The sequence below is a fragment of the Canis aureus genome, chromosome 2 (genome assembly GCF_053574225.1).
Source record: "Canis aureus isolate CA01 chromosome 2, VMU_Caureus_v.1.0, whole genome shotgun sequence".
NCBI lineage: Eukaryota > Metazoa > Chordata > Mammalia > Carnivora > Canidae > Canis > Canis aureus.
The window spans coordinates 81,730,783-81,755,632 of record NC_135612.1 but is presented as its reverse complement, the minus strand read 5'-3'; the positions used below and the strand labels follow the sequence as shown (position 1 = coordinate 81,755,632).

Genomic DNA, 24,850 nt, shown 5'->3' with positions numbered 1-24,850 from the left:
TGTATTTCTCAGGGACCCTGATTGACTTTCTCTTCCACAAGATGTCACAAAGTTCCATTGGTTTGATGATATTATGCTGATTGGACCTAGTGAGCCGGAAGTAGAAACTACTTTGGAGTTATTGGTAAGAAATGTACATGCCATAGGATGAAAATTAAATGTGACCAAACTTTAGAGGTCTTTTACCTCAGCGAAACTTTTAGGCATTGTTAATATGGGGCATATTGAGACGTCCATTCTAAGGTAAAGGAGAAATCCTTGTATCTTGCTTTTCCTTAAATAAAAAAACAAGCTCAATCCATGGTGAGCCTCTTTGGAATTTGGAGACAACACATTCCTCATTTAGGTATATTACTCTGGCCCCTTTATTGAGGGACTTGGAAAGCTGCCAATTTTGAGTGTGACCCAGAAGAGAAGGCTCTGGAATATGTCCAGCCTTAAGTGTAAGCTACTCTGCCACTTGGGCCATAAGATCCAGCAGATCCAATGGTGCTTAAAGTTCATTGGCAAGTAGGGATATTTTAAATAACCTATGGCAAACTCCTACAGGTAAATCACTTTACAATTGCAAAATGCAAGCAATTAGCATTTTGGACCACAGCTCTGCCATCCTCCACAAATAGCTATTCTCCTTTTGAGAATCAGCTCTTGGCCTATTACTGGGCCTTTGTAGAGACTAAACACTTAACCATGGACCACCAGTTTACCATGTGACCTGAGATGTTCATCATGAGCCATGTGTTTCTGACCTAACAAGCCATAAAGTTGGGTATGCATAGAAACACTATCACCAAACAGAAGTGACATCATTGGGCACTAGGAGAACCTAAAGGCATAAATAAATTATATGAAGAAGAGACCTCATGGTTTCTACTTCTGCTACATTGCTTCTCACTTCCAGCTGGTACTTATGGCACCATGTGGAGTTCTCTATGATTGGTTGACAGAAGAATAGACTTAGGACTAGTTTACAGATGGTTCTGCATAATATACAGGCACTACCAGAAAGTGGAAAGCTGCAGTGTTACATTTTCTGGGACATCCATGAAGGGCAGTGATGAAGGAAAAGTCTCCCAGTGGGCAGAAGTTTAAGCAGTGCACCTGGCTGTTCACTTTGTTTGGAAAGAGAAATGGCCCCATGTGTAATTATATACCAATTCTTGTACTGTAGACAAATGTTTGGTTGGATGGTCAGGGACTTGGATGGAATATGACTGTAAAACTGGTGACAAAAAAATTTAAGGAAGACATGTATAGCTAGATCTCTCAGAATGACAGAAAACATGAAGATATTGTGTACCACATGAATGCACCCAACAGGGTGACTTCAGAAGAAAAGGATTTTAACGAGTGGATAGAATGACCTGGTTTATGGATATCAGTCAGCATCTTTTCCTAATCACTTCTGTCATTACCCAGTGGGTTCATGAACAAATTGGCCATGGTAACAGGGATGTAGATAATACATGAGCTGAGCATTATAGTCTTCCACTTACCAAAGACCTCCTGACTATGACCACTGCTGAGTATTCAACATGCCAGCGGTGGAGACCAACACTAAATCCTTTTATGGCACCATTGCCTGGAGCATTCAGCCAGTATGATGTATGTAGAAACAAACATAATATTAAGTCTTTCCTGAATTTCAACGTATGAAAGGAAAGGGAGATAGACAAATAGTTGATCAAGAATCAAATGTATGCAGAGGTGGCACCTGGCTCAGTTGGGTAAGAATCTGACTCTTGACATCAGCTGAGCTGGCACAGAGCCTGCTTGGGATTCTCTCTACCCTTCTCCCTCTGCTCCTTCTCCACAGCTCACAAGTGCCCCCCCACCTCAAAAAAAGGCAATCAAATATATGTGTATAAAGGTGAAAACTATTTTAATATATCCACCTTTTTCTTCTTCAGTAGTGCTTATTAATCCTTATGCAAATAGCTACATGTCTCTTAAAGCATAAGGCTTTGTTATTAATCCAAGATGTCTACAGAATAAACTTTTGTTCTAGAGGCCAACTTGGAATACAAGCTTAATCATATAGTTTTCCCTAAAGTTGTCTAGGGCATAGCTCTGATACATTGTAGTCTATAAGAGAAAAAAAAAACAAAAATGTTTGAAAATAGGTAATAAAAATTTTTAACATATCCCAAACAGGATTATTTAAAATAAATACATACCTGTGTGTCAGCTAATAATAATTAAAAGTAATCTACAAAACAAAACAAAAATTACAATTCAATTAATAGTAAACTTTCCAACAGCCAAGAGAGGCAAAGTTTGTAGAATAATTTATGCAAAATGCTGGACGAAATGATTCATCAATTTTCACTTGTGTACCTAGCAAACTCTCTTTCAAGAACAAGATAAATAAAACCTGACAAAATTTACTGTGAATAGACTCTCCCTAAAGTAATATCGATATCACAGGTATACATATATACACACACATACACAAACATATGATGAATTTCAATAAAAAGTAAAGGATATCTAAAAAGAGAAGCAAGAAAACCTGGCAGGCAAATGCTAATTTAAGAAGATATATAAAATTTTAAACAAATATATTCAGAAAGTAGTAGTAACATCTAATTGTTGAATCATGATAGCATATAAGCCTGTAATGGGGATATGAATAGCAAAGAATTCCAATATATTTTTATTGTTCTAAAAAGCAATTGACTACCTTTTTAAAGTTAAATAGATTATGGTAAAATTTCAAAAGGAATCACCAAAAAATTAGAAATAGAGAATATACATTCCAAATTATTGTTGGGGAAAATTTAGTGAATAAGTTTACCATTTTAAAATAAAAATTAAAAAAGAATATGTTTTACAGAAATATTTTACCACATTTCTAACGAACAGATGCACAAATTTTAAAAAGTTTAGAAAAATTGAAAACACCATCTAATTTTAAGAGGCATTTTATTAACAGCAGACCATAAAATGGTAATAAAAGCAAAGTTATATGCCAGCTCACACTTATGATCATAAATGCAAAGTATTTAAACAATGCATTGGAAATGCATCAGACTAGGTTTTAAAATCTAAGAGATTATAGCTAAATTAGTTTTATCCTCTGTATGCTAGTTTGGATTAGGATTAGAAAACTATTAATGAAAAGTTTGGATACATACTTGGTATAATAATCACTACTGAATCATTTAGAAAAGCTAGTAATGCTATCCTTCTATAAAATTATTAAAGAGATAGAAACTATGATCAAATAATTAAAAATAAAGATAATATATCCCATGGAGAGTTTTTTTTAATAGTCATGAATCAGAATATTCATACCAGTATTATTTGTAATAGCAAGAAACTCCTAACAGCTAAAATGTTCCTGTGAGGAACATTCTATGTGATAGAAGACTGGACAAGAAATTATATATCTAAACATCAGAATTAATTACAAAAGTATAAATGAATGAGCCACAGTCAGCCAAATCAAATGTAACAATCTCAAAAATATGTGTGGCCTGACAGTAACATTGTAATAAATAACTGAATGAATCAGCAAGCATTTGATATGGTACCAATTACATAAAAATAAAAAGAATAGGCATATTTATTTTACAAAACTCAGTCAACACTGTTTAAAATTCTGTATTTGTAATTTACCTATTTGCTATAATTTATTTGTAATCATAAAATCAGTAGTCAGGACACTTTATGATCATTTGCAGATATGCTCAGAACAGTGAAAAATTTGAGTCACTAAGCACATGTTTCCAATTGAGGTCTAGCAAGGCGAGGTTCTGGCCTCCTGTTTCCGATCTCACAGAGATGGCCAGAAGGTGAAGAAGACAGTGCTTTGTAGTTCAAGAAAGTCTCACTCTGAAGCCAATTGGACAGGGACTCAACCCCAACTCTGGCATTAGGAAGCAGGCTCTGGCGAGTCATGTAACACTTCTGAACTATGTTTCCTCTTTTTAAAAATAAAACCAAATTTATCAAGGTGAGTTGTTTTTATGGTTAAAGACAGTAATCTATGTGAGGTGTGTGTGTGTGTGTGTGTGTGTGTGTCTCCATATTTTGCCTAAGAGCAATGGTTCTCTATTTGCTAATTCAGTGTTCACCTCAATTTTATGAAACAGAAATATCACAAAAAAATATCTACCGATAAGGAAAACCAAGAAAATAATGTATATGACTAGTAATTCTTTTCAGAAAGGCGTAAGAAGGGGCAGTGGGGGAACCTGAAAAAAAGAAGTCATGCAATTAAAAGAGCAACAGAGGGAAATTTAACTGTACTGTCATGCTCTACTGGATAATTCAGATGCTGCTCATTTTATTGTTTTACTGTTTATGGCATATGACATTTATGGAACATAAAGTTCCATTTGTAAAATATTTCTTAATATTAAAATTATCTCAAAACATCATTCGGCCTTTCTTTAATGCAGAGATCAGCAAACTCTAGTCTATGGGTATTTGTACTGCGACACACTCAGGTTTCATTAGAGGGGTGGCCAAACTATGGCTTCTCAGCCAAATCTACCTGTTTTTGTAATTTTATTGGAACAGTCTTCCCATTTGGGTATGTTTCTACGGCTATTTCTACGGCTATTTTTGAGTTAGAAGAGCAGAACTGAGCAGTTGCGACAGATGCCTTAAGGCCAGCAGAGCCTAGAATACCTATCATCTTACCCTTTACTGAAAAAGCTTGCCAAACCTTGGTTTAGGGCAATATCTTGATACCCTTTAGAGAAGTTAAAACAACCCTGAAGTCACGGCCAAAAGGGCTATGGAGAAAAATCAAGAAGAAAAGGTTTCTCTATGTGATAAAACGGCAGAAACTTTTAAGATTCTGAGATCAGTAGGTGTGGGGGCAGGAGCAATGTGACAGTAAACAGAACAGAAAGGAAGCTAGCAATAAAACTTGCAGATATTAATTAACTCAGAATTCTTGTGATCTTCAGATAAGTCAATTGAGACACACATGGCCACAGACATCAGATTTAGTGGAGCCAGAATTCCATACAGCCTGACTCTTACGCAGAATAATCCATACCCAAAACCAGCATATTCTACTAGAAAGTGATTCCCATAATGAGCTATATGCTGGGAGAGAACTCCAGTCTCATTAACTCAAAACTTCTTAAAGTGTGTTATTTTAGGGGACTGTAAAGGCAGTGACGTATTCAGTATACCTTTTGTGCAGGAATAGAAAGATTCAGTGGAGTCAGAATATTGATCATAAAGAGCAATTTAAGCCTCTTGACCAACGCGAAATTATTGGGAGATACTGGATTCCCATCACATGTAATAAGGACATTTGATATTTAATATTTAAATATTAAAAAATGAAGTGAATATGGCATACAAAGAAATCACCAAACTGGCTGACATCGGAATTACTTTTTATGCATGTGATAATCTTTTTGTTTTGCAACTAGTTATTTTACAAGAAACCCAGTATGCCATGGTAAGACCATCTCATATTTACCTTTTTAAAGTACAGACATCAAAATGATCTTCACATGGCCCATAGCCACTGACTGCAAGAATCAGCACTGCCTAAGCATGTGCTATTGGCAGAGGAAAATAGTTGAATTAAAAATACCAACAATGAGGAAACATGGATATTTCCCTGTATTCTTGTTGAAAATAATTATACATTTATTTGAAAATAAAAATTGTGTTGACATTTATTAAAAACAATTAGAATACCAATAAGTATTTTTGAAAAAAAAAACTGTAAATAAATAATAAATAATGTAAAAAATGTGATCTCACATTACATGTGAATACCAGATCTTTTAAAATCTATCTTCTTAATTGTATTTATAAAATAAATTTTTATCTACCACAAATGAGAGTTCATGGGGAACTTTATAAGTATTCAGGGGAAAACACTTTTTTATAATGTTATTTTCTTAGAGTCCATAGATCAAAAAAAGGTATAGGCCATTGAGAGGTTTGAGAATTAGGTTAAAAGCCTTCTGTGCCTCACATAATTGATGTTGCACAGCAATTAAAAGAAATTACCTAAAATTCTTATGTATAATGGCTTAATTTATTTTTATTATTTTGTTTTTATGTGGAGCAACACATTTATCATACATACTTGATGAATTCTGATTTGGATTGAATGAAGCACATATATTACATTGACTTTTTTTAAAATTATCTGAAATTGGAAAACAAAAGCAATTCTTACAGTCTTATACTTTGAAAATATTACTTTAGCAATATGACATCATTTAATGTTTTTCATTTATATTCAATTAAACTTTGATTTATGGTTTCTGAAAGATATAAAGTCAAAGCAATTTACATAATTTGGATATTTTAATGTAATATATCTTGTTACTTACCACAGAGGTTGTCACATTTGTCATCCATTAATTCCTACATCCTTATATAACCCTTTCAAGATTTCTTCTAAGCAAAGGTCTTTTGTCCCTCATATTTTACTATGTCCTTTTCACACACTTCTTCTGTGTCCCACACCTCATTTGCCATCTTGTCAGGGTAACATGCCAGGAAACCATTGCAAAACTCTGCTTTGTAGGCCTAAGTGCCTATCATGTGCTAATTTTTATTTCATTAGAAAAGCCCACATGTTCTCTATCGGTAAACTGTTTGTAGGTGAGCATGTTACTTATGGGATTGGGCCAAAGGAACAATTTACATTTTACAAAAAATAAAAAATAAATAAATGTGTGAGAAAATTAGCAGATTTTATTTTCTGTATGTTCCACCAACAAAATCATTAAACACCCTACTATGTGTTTCCAATGAGACAAGAAAAAATGTAGTTTGAGGTCAAATTGTAGTTTGAGGAATTAATGTAAAAGGAATTGCTGTAAATAAGCCTTTAGTAATGTGGCAGTGAGGTGTGGTGTTGGGGAAGTATTCTATGGGCCTATGATTATGTCTGAATCTTTTAGTGAGCCTATATTTCTGCACTGTAAATTTCAAAAGTGTTTCTCAGGGTTTTTTCCTCCCCTCTTAGGTGGAACAGAATGACCACAGCTGTCAGATGTTGGGTATTTCTCTTCCCCCAGTTCAGTTAGGATCTGACAATCCCCCAGCAGGTTAAGTTTTATTTAACTAGTTTTCCCAGGGACCAGCATTCTGAAGAGCAGAGTGCTCTGGCCTCTTTCAAAATGATTTTTTTCCCCTCCTCCTGAAGGAAGCCTGAGGAATTTTACTCTGCTAGTCTCCTGGCTGAGCTCCTGAAGGTAGCCCTCACAAAAGTGTGGGAGTCCTCTGCAACTGGTGTACCCCTGGAGTTTTTAACTCTCAGCGTTATCAGAATTGAGCTTCTAGCAATTTATCAATTACAGTACTGGTTTTCCTACTCCAGACCTCTCCCCTTCAAAGGTTTCTGGTTGAGATCCCTGCTCTGGTAGGTCCCGATGACTTGTTTACCAGTTGGTCTCTTCCACTTAAACATAGCAGTTTGACTTGTATTTTCTCCTCTCTTACAAGTCCTAGAAGAGTTGGTTTTTCAGTCTGTTTAGCTTTTTGTTTGTTGTTAGGACAGAATGACAACATCCAAGCTCCTTTTATATGTGAAACCTGAAACCAGAAGTCAAGGTCATTACTCAATTATTTTAGTAAAAGAGGGAGAACAAAATTTTACCTGAGCACATAAGGACCCGATTGTGTTCACAGAAACTAACCACAAATTAATCTCTTATGATCTGCCCTAAAGTAGAGTGTGTATGAGTTTGAAACGAGGGTCAGCAGGGCAGTCAGAGCCTTTCAGTCTTCAGATGTTTGAAGCCATGCTCAAAGAAACTCACAACACACTGTATGTCATAATACCTAAATCTGACTTAATAGCATTTCACTGGAACATGAAAATGACATTTCTGAGAAACCTTTTAAAATGTCTGCCTACATTTTGGAGTTCAAAGGCTTTGTCTTCTAAAACAAACCAACTAATTAATATACATTGTGGTGAGAGAAAAGAAAGCTCCAAAAATTTATCAAGAATCCCATTTAGAAGTTAATGCCAAATTTACTGTTATTATGAAGATAGTTTCTGGTACAAAGAGTACACTTTTCAAAAATACTCTAAGTTGAGGATTAATATTCCTAATATTGGAAGTTGTACAAATTGCTGATGCTTGCCCTCTATACCCTTGCCTTCCTCCCCCTGTTCAGCTCGTTCTTTCTTCTATTAACATTCAGACTACTGCAATAGTTTAAACAGCAGTTGTAAGAAAGGATGATCTCATCTCATTGGCTTTACTTCTTCATTTGACATTCATTCTTAAACCAGTGAAATCTTGTTTCATCCTCCACTGCTCAAAGTATCAATCGTCTCCTTGTTAATTTAGTGGATTCTTCTCGGAACGTGTTTTACCAGCGCAGCATTTGATATTGAGGGTAATTTTCTCCATATTTTGCATTCTTGAATCATCTTGATTTCCATGACACAACTTTCTCCAGGTGCCTTATCTTTCTAATTTTTTCCTTAATTCCTGAATGAGCTATCTTCCTGTCCTGTCTTCTAAATTTTAGAGTTCCAGAGAAATAGTGTTCTATATTTGGGAAAACTCTTCATTTTTACCCCTATGATATCTCAGTCACCCTAATAGCATGATCTGTGTATCCAGGACAGATTTTCCTTTGAGCCCCATTCTTATCAGTAAACCCAAATCACCTTCTAGGCATCTTCACACAGAATTTCTACAAAACACTGTTAGTTTTTTAAGCTCAACTTGTTGAAACTAAGTTTATTGTGTTTCCAGCAAACATGTGTCTGTTTTCTCTACCACAGAAAATGGCACTTTTAACCACATCCTCCTGGATCCATCATAAACCACTTAGGTCTACTTGTTCCTATTGGTGTCAGTAAAGGCCAGAATTGCTTTTTGATTGAAAAGCAATCAAAGCAGAAATCTACCAAATTGGCTAAAATCACAAGCCAATTTATAAAGCTTCAACACCTGGAAAATGAGTTCACTATCTTCTAGGCTGGCACCACTTAACAATGAAGATGGTTGGACAAGTGAGACTTCATTTAAACATGATAACCCTGTTTGTTTTAAATAACTGTTACCTCTACACATGGAGACGAAGCAGTATAGCCCATGAAAGTCCTGGCTTCACAAGCTGCACGTATAAGGCACTTTCATGGCTCTACTTCAAATATCATATTTGATTTCAGCAGCAGCTATAGTGGACAGCTCTGTGCAATACTTGTTCAATCAATTCTCTATATTACATTCTCTCTGTTAAAGTAACTGGTGTGATTTCTTTTTTCCTGTCTGAGCCCAGCTGACCCAACCAGCAAAGACAGAGAATAAAGATACACACAAAATCAGGGATACACGCCAAAATGAATGTATCTATCTTTTCAGTGTTTCTCTTACTTCTCAGAGGCACATCTGAAGAGCAAAGGCCCCAGCCATCTATGCGGCACATGGAGCTGATGAAGCAGAAGAGAACAAAGACACAGGCTCATTCTTTACCATGCATCATGCTGAAGTTGGAAGTGGGGTGGGGTGGGTGGAGGTTGGGGGAGTTACCTATCAGCACACAAAGGTCATGTTATTACAATTAAGAAATTTCTCACTCTCCACAGTTAAATAAACAAGTCAATTGTTTTGCACCTTTAAGGGGCCTTCATTGAAACATCTTTGTATCAGGTCTGGATATCACCCACCTCAGCTTGTTTGGTGTCGCCCATTCCCTGCATTGCAGCTTTCACACATGCAAACTTCTATGCCCAAAGTCGACTCCTCTTCTAGCCAGATATGCTCCACAAGGGTGTTCTCTCATTTTTTTCTACCTGGATAACTCATACTTATTTTTCAGGAAACATTATTTCTTCAGGAAAGTTTTTCCTTATTACTACTCTCTTGCATTAGTCTACATTAATTCCTCTAGTATAGGTTAATACTTTATACATTATCATATAGTTTTGTTGATCAATATTTTATGTCTGTCTCAATTTCATGAACATAAGCCTGATGAAAGTAGGCACTATATCCACAGTATTGATTACTATATCTTTGAAACTAAAGACAGTGCCTGATACATTGCAAGTGTTTAGTAAATTAGTAGTTAATGGTTGAATAAATAAATGAATGACTGAAGGTCTATAACAGCCCTGTGAAATATAATTTTCTGTGATTTTGGAAGCCCTCTATGTCTGAATTATACAATAGGGAAGAGTCTAGACACATATGCCATCAAACACTTAAAAAATGACTAGTATTTCTGAGAAACTGAAATTTTAATTTTATTTCATTTCAATAGATTAAATTTAATTTTAATAGCTGTATAAGAATAGTTACTAATCTATTTGGATAGTGTACATCTATGGAATAGAATTCATAGAGCTGTCCAGTGAAAGATATGACTGAAAAAAAAGATGTATACAGGAGACAAATTCTGGAAAATCATAAATCTTATACTGGGCTTCATATATGGAAAGGGAAAATTGATCAAGTTTTTTAACAGGGGACGTAAGAACACAAAATACAAACAGTACTCTGGTTTGGAATGTAGCTCTTCTTTAAATATAATAAAGCATGAGTTTCTTTTTAAAAAAAAAGACTTTATTCATTCATGAGAGACACAGAGAGAAAGAGGCAGAGACACAGGCAGAAGGAGAAGCAGGCTCCATGCAGGGAGCCTGACGTGGGACTCAATCTCCAGGACCACGTCCTGGGCAGAAGGTGGTGCGAAACCACTAAGCCACCTGGGGTTGCCTAAGCTTAAGTTTCTTGTACTTATTAAACTAGACATATAATGTGGCCAAAGTTTGAAAGAAAATAAGTTAATGTCCTATCTTCTGAGAAAAGTATCGAATGTGCATCCTTTAAGTGTAAATATGCTCCAGGTTCAATCCTTCATTGTAACTTTATATATTATTCATAGAGTTCACTAAAATGAAAAATATAGATATATACTTGGTATAATAATCATTACTGAGTCATTTTGCCCATTTTGCTTATATAGTGAAATGAGATAGCCTATTGATTATGTTATTAGAACCTACTCACATTTAGATTTTATGATTAATTTTTGGCATAGTTTGAATTCTTTATGCATGTTCATATATATTATGTGTGTTTTAGTGAATGTTGTGTTAATTGATATTTTTCCTCATGACAGATTTATTTCTCTCATGATAAGTAGATTTGCCCATTTTATTTCAGTTCTTAATCTTCATTAGAATGATATATCTCTGGCTTTTGCCATTGTATACTTAACCCTTCAAAGAGTATCAAAAGTTAAGAATATATAATACACATTGTGAATACATGTTTGTATATCCAAATATAAGCAAATTTTATATTTTCATATAAATGCATTTTTGTAAACTTGGAAATATCTTACATTTTATCTATACCATCAACTTTTAAAAAATTGTTAAACCTAATTCTGTTCCATGCAAATGTTCCTAAGTTTTCTGAATGTTCTCTTCCACCTGATTTAATTTTGTTTTTGTAAAGGCTAAACAAACTATGATTCCACCTGAATTCAGACTTACTATTTTGAATTAAATGGCATCTTCTAGATAATATGTATCCTAGATCTATGTTTCCTCTGCCTTGGCAACGGTGATGATGTCATTTATTTCTGATAAGGTAGTACCTATCGCTTTGGTTAAAGATTCCTTCTGAACTTCAAGCTGTGTAGGCATATAATACCCCTACTCACTTAATACTATTCTCTTCACACTAGAGATCTCAGTCACAACCCAAGAAAAAAATAATAGTAAAGATATTTCCTACTAAATATAGCATTCTAAAATTAGATCAATGTTTTATAATCAACTAGTGATCCAATGATGCTCTTAATCATGCCTTTGGATCATGTTTTCTCCTGAAGACAAATTTCTCTCTTTTTTTTTTTTTTTTTACAGATTTTATTTATTTATTCATGAGAGACACAGGGGTTGAGAGAGAGAGAGATAGAGAGAGAGAGAAAGAGGCAAAGACACAGGCAGAGGGAGAAGCAGGCTCCATGCAGGGAGCCTGATGTGGGACTCGATCCCACATCTCCAGTATCAAGGTGGTGCTAAACTGCTGAGCGACCCGGGCTGCCCCTGAAGACAAATGTTTATCTTAGAAAAATATTTGATAGTATAGAGAAGAGTTCAGAACAATTGTTAGTAAAGCTCATCTTCCATTTTTTTCTGAATGCCATGTCAGCTTCTCAGAGGGCATTTTGTTGTAACTTCTCATTTCCAACATGTATACAAACACATCAGCATAAATAGTACTAAGATATTTTCTCAAGGCTGGCAGGCCAGGAACACAACTTAGCAGTAAGTAGCCCACCCAGCTCTCTTTGTAGGCATTACTCCCCACTTCTTCTATGCCTGAGTTATCACACCAGGAGCAACTTTCCCTTCCACAAGGATGCTTTCCTATAGTGCAGCCCATGATATCTTTACTAACTGGGCACCACCTTCCTTCGGTATCTATCTGTGCCCCACCTACCACTCAGGACTGTGATGATCTCACCTGCCTGGGGGAGATGAGCCAGTCCTATCTTACCACCTATTTTCTCAGATCATTCCCAATGCTAACTGCCTTAGTCTTAATACTATGATGTAGACCCCCCAACTCAGGAAGGACAGAGGTAAGAAAAGTGGATTTGATAAGAAGGGTGTTAGAATGCAAAATAGTTCCAAGAAAGGTGAGGCAAAACCAGTGGGCAGTTCTTGAATGAAAGTTACTTATTGAAGGAGTCCTACATGATCAGGCTTTTACCCTGAGGTGCTCAGTTACTGGAGGGGAGCATCCCCTAGCAAGCATGGCCCACTGTAAACACAGTGGTGCATCTAAAAGGACAACACCTGGAACTGCCAGTCAAATGTGCTTCTGTGAAAGCAGATCTGTGAAATGCATCTTCATGGCTACCACACTACTCTGACTTCAATTTTTCCCAATTATTCTACAAATGCAGTATTTGGGGAGGCCACCAATAACGTCCATATTGTTATACTGAAGAATTATTTTCCAATCCTTCTCTTTACTATTCAGCCATGCATCAAACATTTGATAGTACCCAATCATTTCCTTAAAACACTCCTTCTTTGACTTCATTGATACCACCCTTTTCTGAAAGACCACATTTTTTTCTCTGCTTGATCAGTATACATCTCATTTGCATGCTCATCCTTTAATCCATTTGAATATTTCAGTTCTTCAAACACAGGTTGAGATCCCCTTTTCATCATACTCTGTATCCCTTCCATATTTGACCTCATCTACATTAAAGCCCGCAGTTTCTATTTATATTTCTATTTATATGCAGGTGACTTTCAAGTTTATATATTCATCTCAGATATCTCCTCTGAAATATATGCTCATATATCTAATTAGTCCTTGACATGTCATTGATGTTGAAACACTCATCAAAGCCAACAAATAAATCTCACCTCCTGGACATCTTGCCCTTCAACACCCATAGGTTACCTCTCCCAGGATAACCTGTTACAACAAATGACATCCACCATTCTTCTAAGTAACATAAGCAATACAACTCCAGATCATGCGTACCCTATACCTCTCTCTCACATTCACATAACCATTTATTCAATTTTGTAGAATTTATGACTTAAATATCTTTAGATTCTATCTACATTCCTCTCCTCTTCACCTAGATAATGTTATTTAATTAATCATAACTCAGTACAAACATGTTTTTCTCATGGAAACTTTCCCTTTTATCCTAAATTGATAAATCTTTGAATCTTCAAAATACTTCTCATATATTCAATTTTAGATTGTCATTAGTTGATTAATATCTCTCTCCACTATGACAATATATTCATAATTTCAGATAAGCTGTCAGTATTTTCTTCACATACCTACCATTTCTTTTCTTGATATAATTGTCTAAGTTTATGATGTTAAACATGATTCTAAGCAAGAAAAATAATTGACCAATATTCAATATTAAAAGTTAGTAATTGGGGTGTCTGGGTGGCTCAGTTAGTTAAATGTCTGTCTTTGGTTCAGGTCATGATCCTAGGTTCCCGGGATCAAGCCCTGAGATAGGCTCCTTGCTAAGCACAGAGTCTGCTTCTCCCTCTCTTTCTGCTGTTCCCCCTGCTGCTCCCTCTGCTTGTGCTTGCTCTCTCTTCTGTTAAATAAATAAATAAACAAAAGCTTTTTAAAAAAAGTTACCTATCTGCATAAGCAAAGGTATAAAAACATGACTGATAGCAAAATAATCTATTTACCGTTAGTATATATTATTAGGACTTCAAAACTTTTTCATTATTTTGAACGTTTTCCTTTTGTAAATGATGGAGATGTATGAATAAATACAATAAATAAACTATAAGTAAGGCAAATGAGAAATTAAATATAACATGTAGGCATAGGCAATATTAAGTAGGTTAATTATTTTACAGGGAGAGGACAGATAGTTCATTTACACTGTAACCAGATTCAAATAGTTTCTTATTGGATTTAGTTATCAAACAAACTTTTCTCCCAAATTTAATTTTGAATTGTATATGAAGAAAGTTTAGAGCACTAGTGAGTTTTTCAAACCTTATTATAAGTTAACTATTCTAGTTAACTCTTATTCTAAGAGTCTTCACAGCTATACTCAAACCCATAATCCACAGTTTTAACTATTCTAGTTAAGTTTAAGTTTATTCTAGTTTATTCTAGTTAAGTTTAGAGCACTAGTGAGTTTTTCAAACCTTATTATAAGTTAACTATTCTAGTTAACTCTTATTCTAAGAGTCTTCACAGCTATACTCAAACCCATAATCCACAGTTCTGTAATTGTATACTAAGCTAGAGCGTTTCTAAGATAATATACTTTTTCCTCAGAGATTCTTTTCCAACTGGTTGTGACCCATAACAGCATATGTCCTCTGTCACTCCATTCCCTACATAAACCTTATTTGTTCCTCAGGTAAGTAGGACTGGGCTGGTATTTCGGGTGAACAATCTTCCTGAGTTACTTGAAATTGCAAAAGGATCAATGTTTTTTGAGAAATGGTAAATCTAACTTCATACCTATGAAAGCAATGTTCTACAGTGATGAAATGAAGAATATTTTTCCAAAACAGTCTTTCCTCTTTCTTTTGAATGAGAGAAGCAGATATCTTGTAACAGGAGAGATGCATGATACAATAGCAAATACAATTTAACTGAGTTTCCTGTATTCCACCTGGAAATATGTTCTCATCGAGTGGAGAGGAGTTGACAATACATTTTCAGGATTTTTAAAGTTTGTGAAGCCCCTAAACTCCTGAGTTGCAAATTTCGTAACTATAGCCGTATGACACCAATATAACTAGTTGAAAGTATTACATTCAATCTAAAGTGGTATTTGGCACCATTTTGACAATAACAGGTTGTTTGCCTGAATTCAACTTTATTTTACTGATCTAAGTATGACAGGTTCTTGTGTGTTCAGATGGACTGTAATATATAATTAGAGAAAAGATTTTATGACAACCAGAAACTTACTTAAATGTGTTTCTGTTTTATATCCTGAATTGAAAATCCTTTCGGCACAAGATCTTATGGAGATGACCTTAGTTCACCGTTCTTTTAGGAAACCACTTTCTTCATGGTTAGAAATAATCTTTTTCAATAATCTAAATAGACAGTATTCGGGATCCCTGGGTGGCGCAGTGGTTTGGCGCCTGCCTTTGGCCCAGGGCGCGATCCTGGAGACCCGGGATCGAATCCCACGTCGGGCTCCCTGCATGGAGCCTGCTTCTCCCTCTGCCTATGTCTCTGACTCTCTCTCTCTCTCTCTGTGTGACTATCATAAATAAATAAAAATTAAAAAAAAAATAAATAGACAGTATTCAATCCTTACCTAACCTGCCATCCAATAATATAGGATGCAGTTGGGCTCTCCCTTCTTATTGAAAAACAACCAAGATATTTCAGTTTATATGACCTAGTATTCTCTTAATTCTACTTTGGTGCTCCTTGGCCTCTATGCAAACTAATTTTCTCTTTCCTGACCCTTTTATGTTGCTTTTCTTCAGAATTCTATGATCTATGCTCCATTCCATGATCACTCTCTATATTCTACATGAGCCATCAAATTTACTGTGATGGTTCTAAGTACATCCATATATTTATGACTCTAAAAGCTTATCATCTTAAGGTTGTCTAGAGAAACAGAATCAATACAATTTATATAAACATATGGAAAGAAACTTATATGAAGGATTGGCTCACACAATTATAAAGGCAGAGAAATCCCACAACCTGCCATCTGCAAGCTAGAGATCCAAGGAAGTCTGGTTTAATATCAGTTCAGATCCAAAGGCCTAAGAACCAGAGGAGCCAATGTAGAAGTCCTAATCCAAGTCTGAAAGCCTGGGAACAAAAGTACTGATGTACAAAGACCAGAGATGATCAATGATCAAGCTCAAGCACCAATCAATTCACCCTTCCACCACTTTTTGTTCTACTCAAGTCCTCAGTGGATTGAATGATTCTCACCCACATTGGAGATTGGAAATCTTCACTTAGTCTACCAATTCAAATGTTAATCTCTCTCACAAACATCCTCACAGATACAGTCAGAAATATGTCTTACCAGCTACTATCCCTAGCCCAGTAAAGTTGACACATAAAACTTACAATCATAAAGCTATAACACGATCTCATATCATTCAGAGCCTTAAAATCCCTACATCCATCTATTCCATGACAGATTAGACAAGTTTTACTTCAAATCAACATGAGCAAATCTTGAAAACATAATATTTTCAAAACACACCTTATTTCCTGTGCTCATTTTAAAATTTATTTTTATTGAGATAGAATGCACATATACTAAAGTATACAAACCTATGTATAAATCTCAATTTTTATTTATGTATATAAATACCTAAAAGATTAAGGTATACCACATTCACAGTTCCCTAAATGTGGATTAGGATCCTAATTTATAAAGGATCCTAAAGGATTCTTTTTGCCCCTTTCCACTCAGTACTCCACAAGGTATCCATTAGTTTGACTTCTGTCTATATATATTGGTTTTGTTTAATATGTTTAAACATGGCATGAAAAGAATGCTATAATATGTGTTCTTTTGGCTTGGCTTCTTTTGTTCATTACTAGGCCTGTGGGAAGCCCCCATATTATTTTGTGTAGCTGTGCTTCATTCTTTTTTATTGCATATATATATATGCAATTTAGCCCAATTGCTAAATATATATATATATACATATATATATGTATATATATATATTTTTTTTCCTATTGGTGGAATTTGGGTAATGTATGAATTATCAATTGCTGTGTAACAAATTATACCAAAACATAGCTGCTTGAAGCAATATTTATCATCTCATAGTTCCTGTGGGTCAGGAGTCCAGGAGTTTACTTGCATACTTTGACTCAGGTCCCTCATGAACTTACCATCAAGCTGTCAACTAGATCTTCAGTCACCTCAACATTTGGTGCTAAAGGACTCACATTCAATTTCACTCACATAGTCGTTGTCAGACCTTGTTCATCATAGGCTGTTGGCTAGAGACTCCAGTTCCTCACCACATGGAATCCTCCATAAGGCTGCTCACATTATGTCAGTTTGTTTACCCAGGAATAATGATCCAGGAGGGAGAGTAAGCATTAGAATCTTCTGATATGTGTTTTTTAATTTTTTTTATTTACTGATTTATTTAATTAAGTGTAATTGTAGATTTCTTTCACTATGTCGTACATAGAAGTTTCTGATTTTACCCATTATTCCATATTAAATGCTATACAAATATCATTTTCCTTTTTGTATCAAAAACATTTTTTAAATGGACCTGTTTATTGTTTCATTCTCCTAAAGTCTCCCTTCTGTCTTTCATGCTCAATTATTTCATTTGTTTTAAGTTATGAAGGCTCATACTGTAACTTTTCTTGATACCATTTATCACTAATTCTATTGCATTTTATATATGATAGATGCTCATATATTAATTTCACAAAATGATAAATAGCTCCAAGACTTTGATATTTTCAACTACTTGTGAAAATTACCATGAAATATGTATACCCCTCATATATGTACATTATATCAAATAAATGTGTGGTTAAGTCTGAATAATAGCTTAATAGTTCAGTTTGATTTTCTGTCTACCAATGACCTGTATTCGATGACAGACCAAGTTAATCTAGAGTTTTAGTGTGATTTCAGTATAGTTTAGGTATTGTAAGTTAAATAAAGCTTTGAAACTTTAGTGAATTTAATTACAAAGGTGCATTGCTATTAATCTACTCAAAATGATAAAACTAATAATTAGTGGGAAGTATTACCACAGTCAAGCTCATTGTTTATTTAGATAGCATGCAGACATTTTAAAGTTTCTGAAAACTTTCTATTTTCACTTTTATACTACTAAGGTCAAATATGCCCATCTTATGATATAATTTCCTGAAGATAAATTTAAAAATTGAGAAAATGCTGCTTATTGTTTCAGTAATATAATTGTAGTAATAGGGGAAAAATGACAATGAAATTACCTGGTATAAAATGTATTATTTATATCCAATGGATATAAAGGAAACTAACAAAAGTTTATATGGTAGGATTTTTTTTAATCTAGGCACAATTTGAGTGTGTATTTTATATGACTGATTCATTCAGAAAGCAAAAATATATAAGCAGAAATCATATCCCAAATATGAATCCTAGAGTCAAGTAAATTAAGTAAAACCTCAATGATTAAGATTACATCAATATAGAATTTGTGACTTTATGTCTAAGATTAAAAAATGTCACTATGTCTTTTATATAGATGATGTTTTAGAAATCCTTTCTGCATTGTATTTTTTAAGGAAATTGATATTATGACTATAGTTAAATGTGTTATCCAAATAACCTATTTCTAAATATTTTAATATTAATTATGGCTTAATCTATGTGCAGAGATTTCTTTCTCACTTTCTAACGGAGCCGTCTGCTGGTATTATTTTCAAACTTGATCCAAGTCTACCAATTTAAATTTCAAGAGGTTTTAAAAATTCAATAGGACTGAATAGCATGTGGCCTGAACACTAGGTTGATGCCCCAGACATTGTTTACCTGACTTAACGATTAATACTTATTCATTTTTAGAAATAGAAAAGACTTCAGTGTCAACTAAGCCCAATTGCTAAAAAACCTCACCAAACACCATTAGTAAAAGCCAATACTACTAACTTTAAAATACTATTTAATTCATAAATTGTATATATTTATTGTATTGCTTTCCTAATTTTTAATTCAAATATTCAAAGAACTTTGTGCTATCTCACAATCAATTGCTTTTACTGGAAGCTTTTTTCTTGAGAACTGTTGCTATGCTAGAGAAAATGTACTTCAACTAATCAAATATCTTTACCTTTTCTACTTTATTTCTAAATTTGGAGAGTCAGAAATCTCAATGAGAGAAATTTTAATGTATTGATTGTGTAATGACAAAGACTAATTATTTTTTCCCATTAGACAAAGTAATTTTTATGAACAAAGTAGCTGGGATATTAGCTCTATAAAATTTTAATATAAAGTCAGCTGTGGAAGGGATATTCAACAATATACCTTGATCTTTACTATGTATATCATGAAATTGAGGTCCAGAGATGTTTAAATGACTCACTTAAAGTCACAAGGTCAACTGGTGATAAAGCTGTAACTAGAATCCAGGACCTAACATGCCCCTTCAGAATTCATTCAGTACTTTTCATCTGTTTACCTTTGGAAAGTGCCTGTTTTATCATCTTGGTCACTTTTTTTTTTTCTCAACTGAAATGTGTTACTAAATTTACATAAAGACGACTCCTAGAACTGTAATTCAAGATACACTGTGGAGAGCAGAGAGTACCTAGTACAGTTTTTACAACATCCCTTTTGGATTTTCATTTATTTCAATCAAACTTCCTCCAAAGTGATCTAAATTTTTAAGGTTTACTGCACCACAGAGTCTTCAATTCAGATATAGGGGAACATTCATTAACTCATGGTGAAAATATGTATTAGTGAAACAACTAGTATATATTGCATGATACTCAAACTAAGTTTACAATATATTCAGTAATTCTAATTCTAGATGTTTATTATGCCTGTATAAGTATGTAACAAAAAAAAACTGGAAGCAGTTTATACATAGGAGATTTATAAAATAGAAATAAAGGAAATTATCATAACATGGTACATTTGATAAATGGTATGCTATACAATTACTAAAAGCAAAGAAGCTAATACAAGTTCCAGTTTCAAAAGAATGATTATATGTATATGTGTGTGTGTGTGTGTGTGTGTGTACATTTATGGGGCTTGATCTCATGACCCTGAGATCACAACCCATCTAAAAATCAAGATTCCATCAGATACCTAACTGAGCCACTCAGGCACCACCAAAAAAGACTGTATTTGAGAAAGGAAAATGCAAAGCGGAGAACATGTATGTTATAATCATAAAATCATCATGTGCATGTCCATAGAAACTATGTACATCCAACTACATAAAGATTTTGGTGATATTAGAAATAATATTATCTCTATAGTTATCCTTGGATTAGAAAGTGGCTTGGAGACAGAGGAAGTGAGTTTTTTTTTTAAGAGGTTGTATATTCACAGCAAAATGGAGCAAAAAGAACAAAAAGTACCCATATAGTCTTGAGATTAAAATATTAACTTTGACTTTTTAAAGATGTATTATTTTCTAGTGTGTGCATAAAACTTTTTTCTTAAAATTTTGTTGAAAGATGAAAATGTTTGAAAATGTGATTAAAGGGTATCAATGAGAATACAATTAAAGGGTACCAGTGACAATGAAGAATCAATGTATATATTCTGTTACTTTATTTACAGATGATATTTGAATTATTATTTTTTGTTAATAATTTGCTTTAATGTCCTTATTTATATTTTTCCCATTTATTTTTGCCTCTTATTACTTACATTTCACACATACAAGCACAAATCCCTTGATTTAAAAATAATAATAAGCAGATATTACATAACTTGAATACCACTCTCCTGGTGAAGTATAATCCATTAGGTGTGGATACACTGTGTTCTTTACTTTTCTAAATTCTTGAGGTATTTAGAATCTCTATCAAAATGTGCTGCTTATCTGCAGTTTATTTTACCTCTTGCTATTTCCTAGTATAGCCTCAACTCTATTTTGAAGTTTTCCTTTTGAGTACAAAAGTCAGTTTTAGCACATATTACATTTTCTTCAAAACTGTTTAAATTGCAGTTTTTGCTTTCAAAATGCCCTCTTATTTTCTGAGAATATATATATTTTTCAAGATTTTATTAGAGAGAGAGGGAGAGCACATGAGCAGGAGGAGGGGCAGAGGGAGAAACAGATTCCCTGCTGAGCACGGAGCCCAATGTGGAGCTCCATCCCAGAACGCTGAGATCATGACCTCAGTGCAAATCAAGTATCAGATGCTCAAAGGACTGAGCCACCCAGGCACCCCCTGAGAATATCATTTTTATTTTTTTCTTGTCATCTTTCTGTTTCCTTATAACTTGCTACCATTACGTTGTCTAAATCGGAACTATACGTTGTCTAAATCGGAACCATACTTGCATGCCCCTCTTCTCTGGTTATCAAAATATACTGAAAAGTAGATTTCTGTCCCAATCTTTTATTTCTCCAGCAAGTACAGCTTTTAGTATGTAGCTCAATCCAGGCAAAGCAGAGACCTCATCTAATATTTCTAAACTAGAATGCTAAACATAGAAAAAAGATAACCATGATTTTAGTATTAAGGAGAAAGGCATTTTGGGCAAATAAAGAAGGTTGATAAAAAATGAATCATAAGTGGAAGGAAATGCTAACGATGGATACCTACTCAGCCCTAGTTCCTGAAATCCTGAAGATTGTCTTGGTTTCAGACTTCTACCAATGTAGTACTTAGTTTGCCCTTCAATTCTTTATCAAACTTACTCCTTTTATATTTCCTTAATCAGTTTGTTAGACTTTATAGTTTTTGCTTAATTTTCCCAGTAATGACCATGCCTTACTCACAGTATATATTGCCTGACAAATCATGAGTTTTCTTCACTTTTATACTCTATTCTTAATAAGTGATATCCTATGAAAGAGTTTTTCAAATACCATTAAAAAATCACTCAAATTATTGGTCCACAAATATGACAATAAAATGCTATTGTCAAAGGCAGATGTTTGATATATTGAGGAATTTTATTTGAAACTATACATAACTATTAATAAGTCAAATGCAATACATACTTAACTAAAGTGATTTCCTCCTACGTAATTTAAAATATGTAGCCTACTCTTAGTCTATTAATAAAACTCTATACCTGAAAAGTCATATCAAATTAATTTTAGTTGTACTCTTTATAAATGGAACTATTGTTGACAATATTAACATTACCAAATAACCAAATTTGTTCTTTTCACTTTTGTCTTTTTTGAAGATTTATAACATGTTGACACACATGTATTTTTACATCATGGACACATTTCATTGCATCTTCCGTTTTGTTTAGCCATATATTTAAATAAATACCATAGTGATTCCCAAATGTTCCTTTTAAGTGAACATAACTGAGTTTAGCACCTTTCCTTTAATGTAAAAAAAAAAAAAAAAAAAAAAAAAAAAAAAAAACACACCTGAGACATTAGTTTTATTTTCTCTAATACATTTCTGAAACCTGATATGAAATATAGATGATAAAGGTTAAGGATTTTTGTGGTATTATTTTTGTTTGGTTTTGTTTTTATAATGTGTATAGACAGAAGCATGACAAGACCTTTACCAATTTTGATTATGAGTTTTCACATTTGACTGTGGAAGAAATCCCAAGGAAACCACATTTTTTCCTTTTTACTTTGTGAAGGCAGACAATTTGTACTATTTGATATCTATTGCTCACATTGCTGTAACTTATACTTTTATAGACACTGAGATGTAAACTTTATCAGTTTTTTTGTTAAGATATAAGCAGTCAGGTGTAAACTTTATCAGTTTTTTTGTTAAGATATAAGCAGTCAGGATGAAAATCAAATTCAATAAAAATGTGATTTACTGTAGCACCCAAAATTCAGCCCACTTTTTTTGGCTCCACGTTTTTTATCTTTATTTTTTTTAAGATTTTATTTACTTATTTAACAGAAAGAAAGCACAAGCAAAGGGAACAGCAGGTAGAGAGGAGGGAGAAGCAGACTCCCAACTGAAGAGGAAGCCCAAGCAGGGCCAGATCCTGGGATCGTGGGATCATGAGCTGAGCCACAGACAGACATTTAACTGACTGAGCCATCCAGGCACCCCTGGCTTCATTTCTAAGCTGAAGTGACTTGTGGCCTAGACTAGGAGAGTCCTAAGGACTTGGATGTCCTTAGGAAAGCAGGCAAACAGAAAGTATCGATTATAAAACCGTAAATAAATGATGACCAAATATTATAATAAAAGACAAAAATCTCAAGGTTTCTTTAAACAACAACAAAGGAATCTTCTTATTTTCCTTCCTTGGAATTCTAGTGCTTTGTCAATATTAAGGAATTAAATTGAAAAAGAACAATTTACTTTTTGACTGTACAAATTACAACATTCACTTCATGCAGTTTTTATATTCTATCATATTTATCATAGAAAAGTATGTATTTAAGTTAAATGTGTTCAATAAACATTACAGATTTCTTTACTCTTGAGAGTATATACATTAAATTATTTTATTATCATTTATTTGAAAATTTCAAAATTAATCTCTGCAAATACAATATTGTTTCCACTTGTGTTTGGTGAGATTTGAAAAGGAATAGTTAACATGGACAGTTACATAAAATTGAAATTTGGAAATCTATGGATAAAACCAATTGATGACAGGTAAGTAACTTGGGTAGTTTAATGATGTGTCCTAATGTTCCAATTGTGTAATTTTGCACATCTTCTGAATACTTAACTCTTTTGAATGACATCTTCCTACTTCCAGCATGACAAGGGGAACAAAATGAGGCTATTTTGGTTGTAGCACAAATTGTCTTTTTCCAGGAAAGGGAAGAGAGTAAGTTTTCCTGCTAGCATCTTGAGCAAGTTTGTGAATGTTTCATTATATTAATACAATTTAACATTCTGCATAAATTCAAAGAATAGGAATAATGACCAACTAGAGTAAAAATTCTAATAAGATTAGTTTTTTTATTAAAGATAATTTTATTGTTGTATGATATCCAAATATTTAATGAAGGCTGACAACATTATTTCAAGAAGGCATTTTTGGTGGTTAAATTAAGTATTAAATATAAATTTAATGAAATTTTCTAAAGAGTCTGCCTACTTGACTAAACAAGCCCAACTCATCTCTTTTATACTCTTATCTCTGAGTCAAAACATTTACAACTTATAGGTTGGCTATAGCATTTGTTTTGCAATGGTTGTATCTTCCTCACATTGCAGACTCATAAATGGGATAGGAATTTAAAGGCAATTTAATGCAGTCTTGCTGCAAATTTAAACACATACACACACACATGTATAAACCTTCTCTGCTGTATTCTGAAGAGTTGATAAGAATTGCTTGATCAATTCTAGTCATGAATAGCCTCCTATTTTTAGATAATAAGTTACATTGTTAAGCATATCTAATTGTTTGAAATTATATATTTACACGGATTACATATTTGCCTCCCTGTAAATTGTTAATCATTGATCCTATTTTATGTATATAAGGGAGAAAAATGTATAGCTTTCTTTTATAAGAGATTGCTTTAAATATCTGAAGACAAGATTTTGCCTTAGTAGGTCTTTTATTTGGGTTAAATATCCCCATTTGTAACCCTCACTATATTCAAAGTAAAGTCTGTGGGTACTATTGGCATGACATGGGAATTTGGTTAAAATGCAAAACAAAAAATTCTCAGAAATATGAATTAGACTAACAGGTGACTTATATGGATCTTATAGTTTGAGAAACATGG

At 33.8% G+C, this 24,850-nt stretch overlaps 1 long non-coding RNA gene across 4 annotated transcripts in view; it reads right to left on the bottom strand.

Moving 5' to 3' along the window:
- LOC144302682 (uncharacterized) overlaps positions 1–24,850 on the bottom strand; it is a 488,681-nt gene that overhangs the window by 234,542 nt on the left and 229,289 nt on the right. The window contains exon 4 of one of the 4 annotated variants that reach the window (XR_013369698.1): positions 6,295–7,530. The exons of 2 other annotated variants lie outside the window; for them this stretch is intronic. This is a non-coding gene — a long non-coding RNA (uncharacterized LOC144302682). Of the gene's footprint in view, positions 1–6,294; positions 7,531–24,850 lie in introns of those variants that run through there. One more of the 4 variants, XR_013369678.1, reaches the window with a different exon arrangement.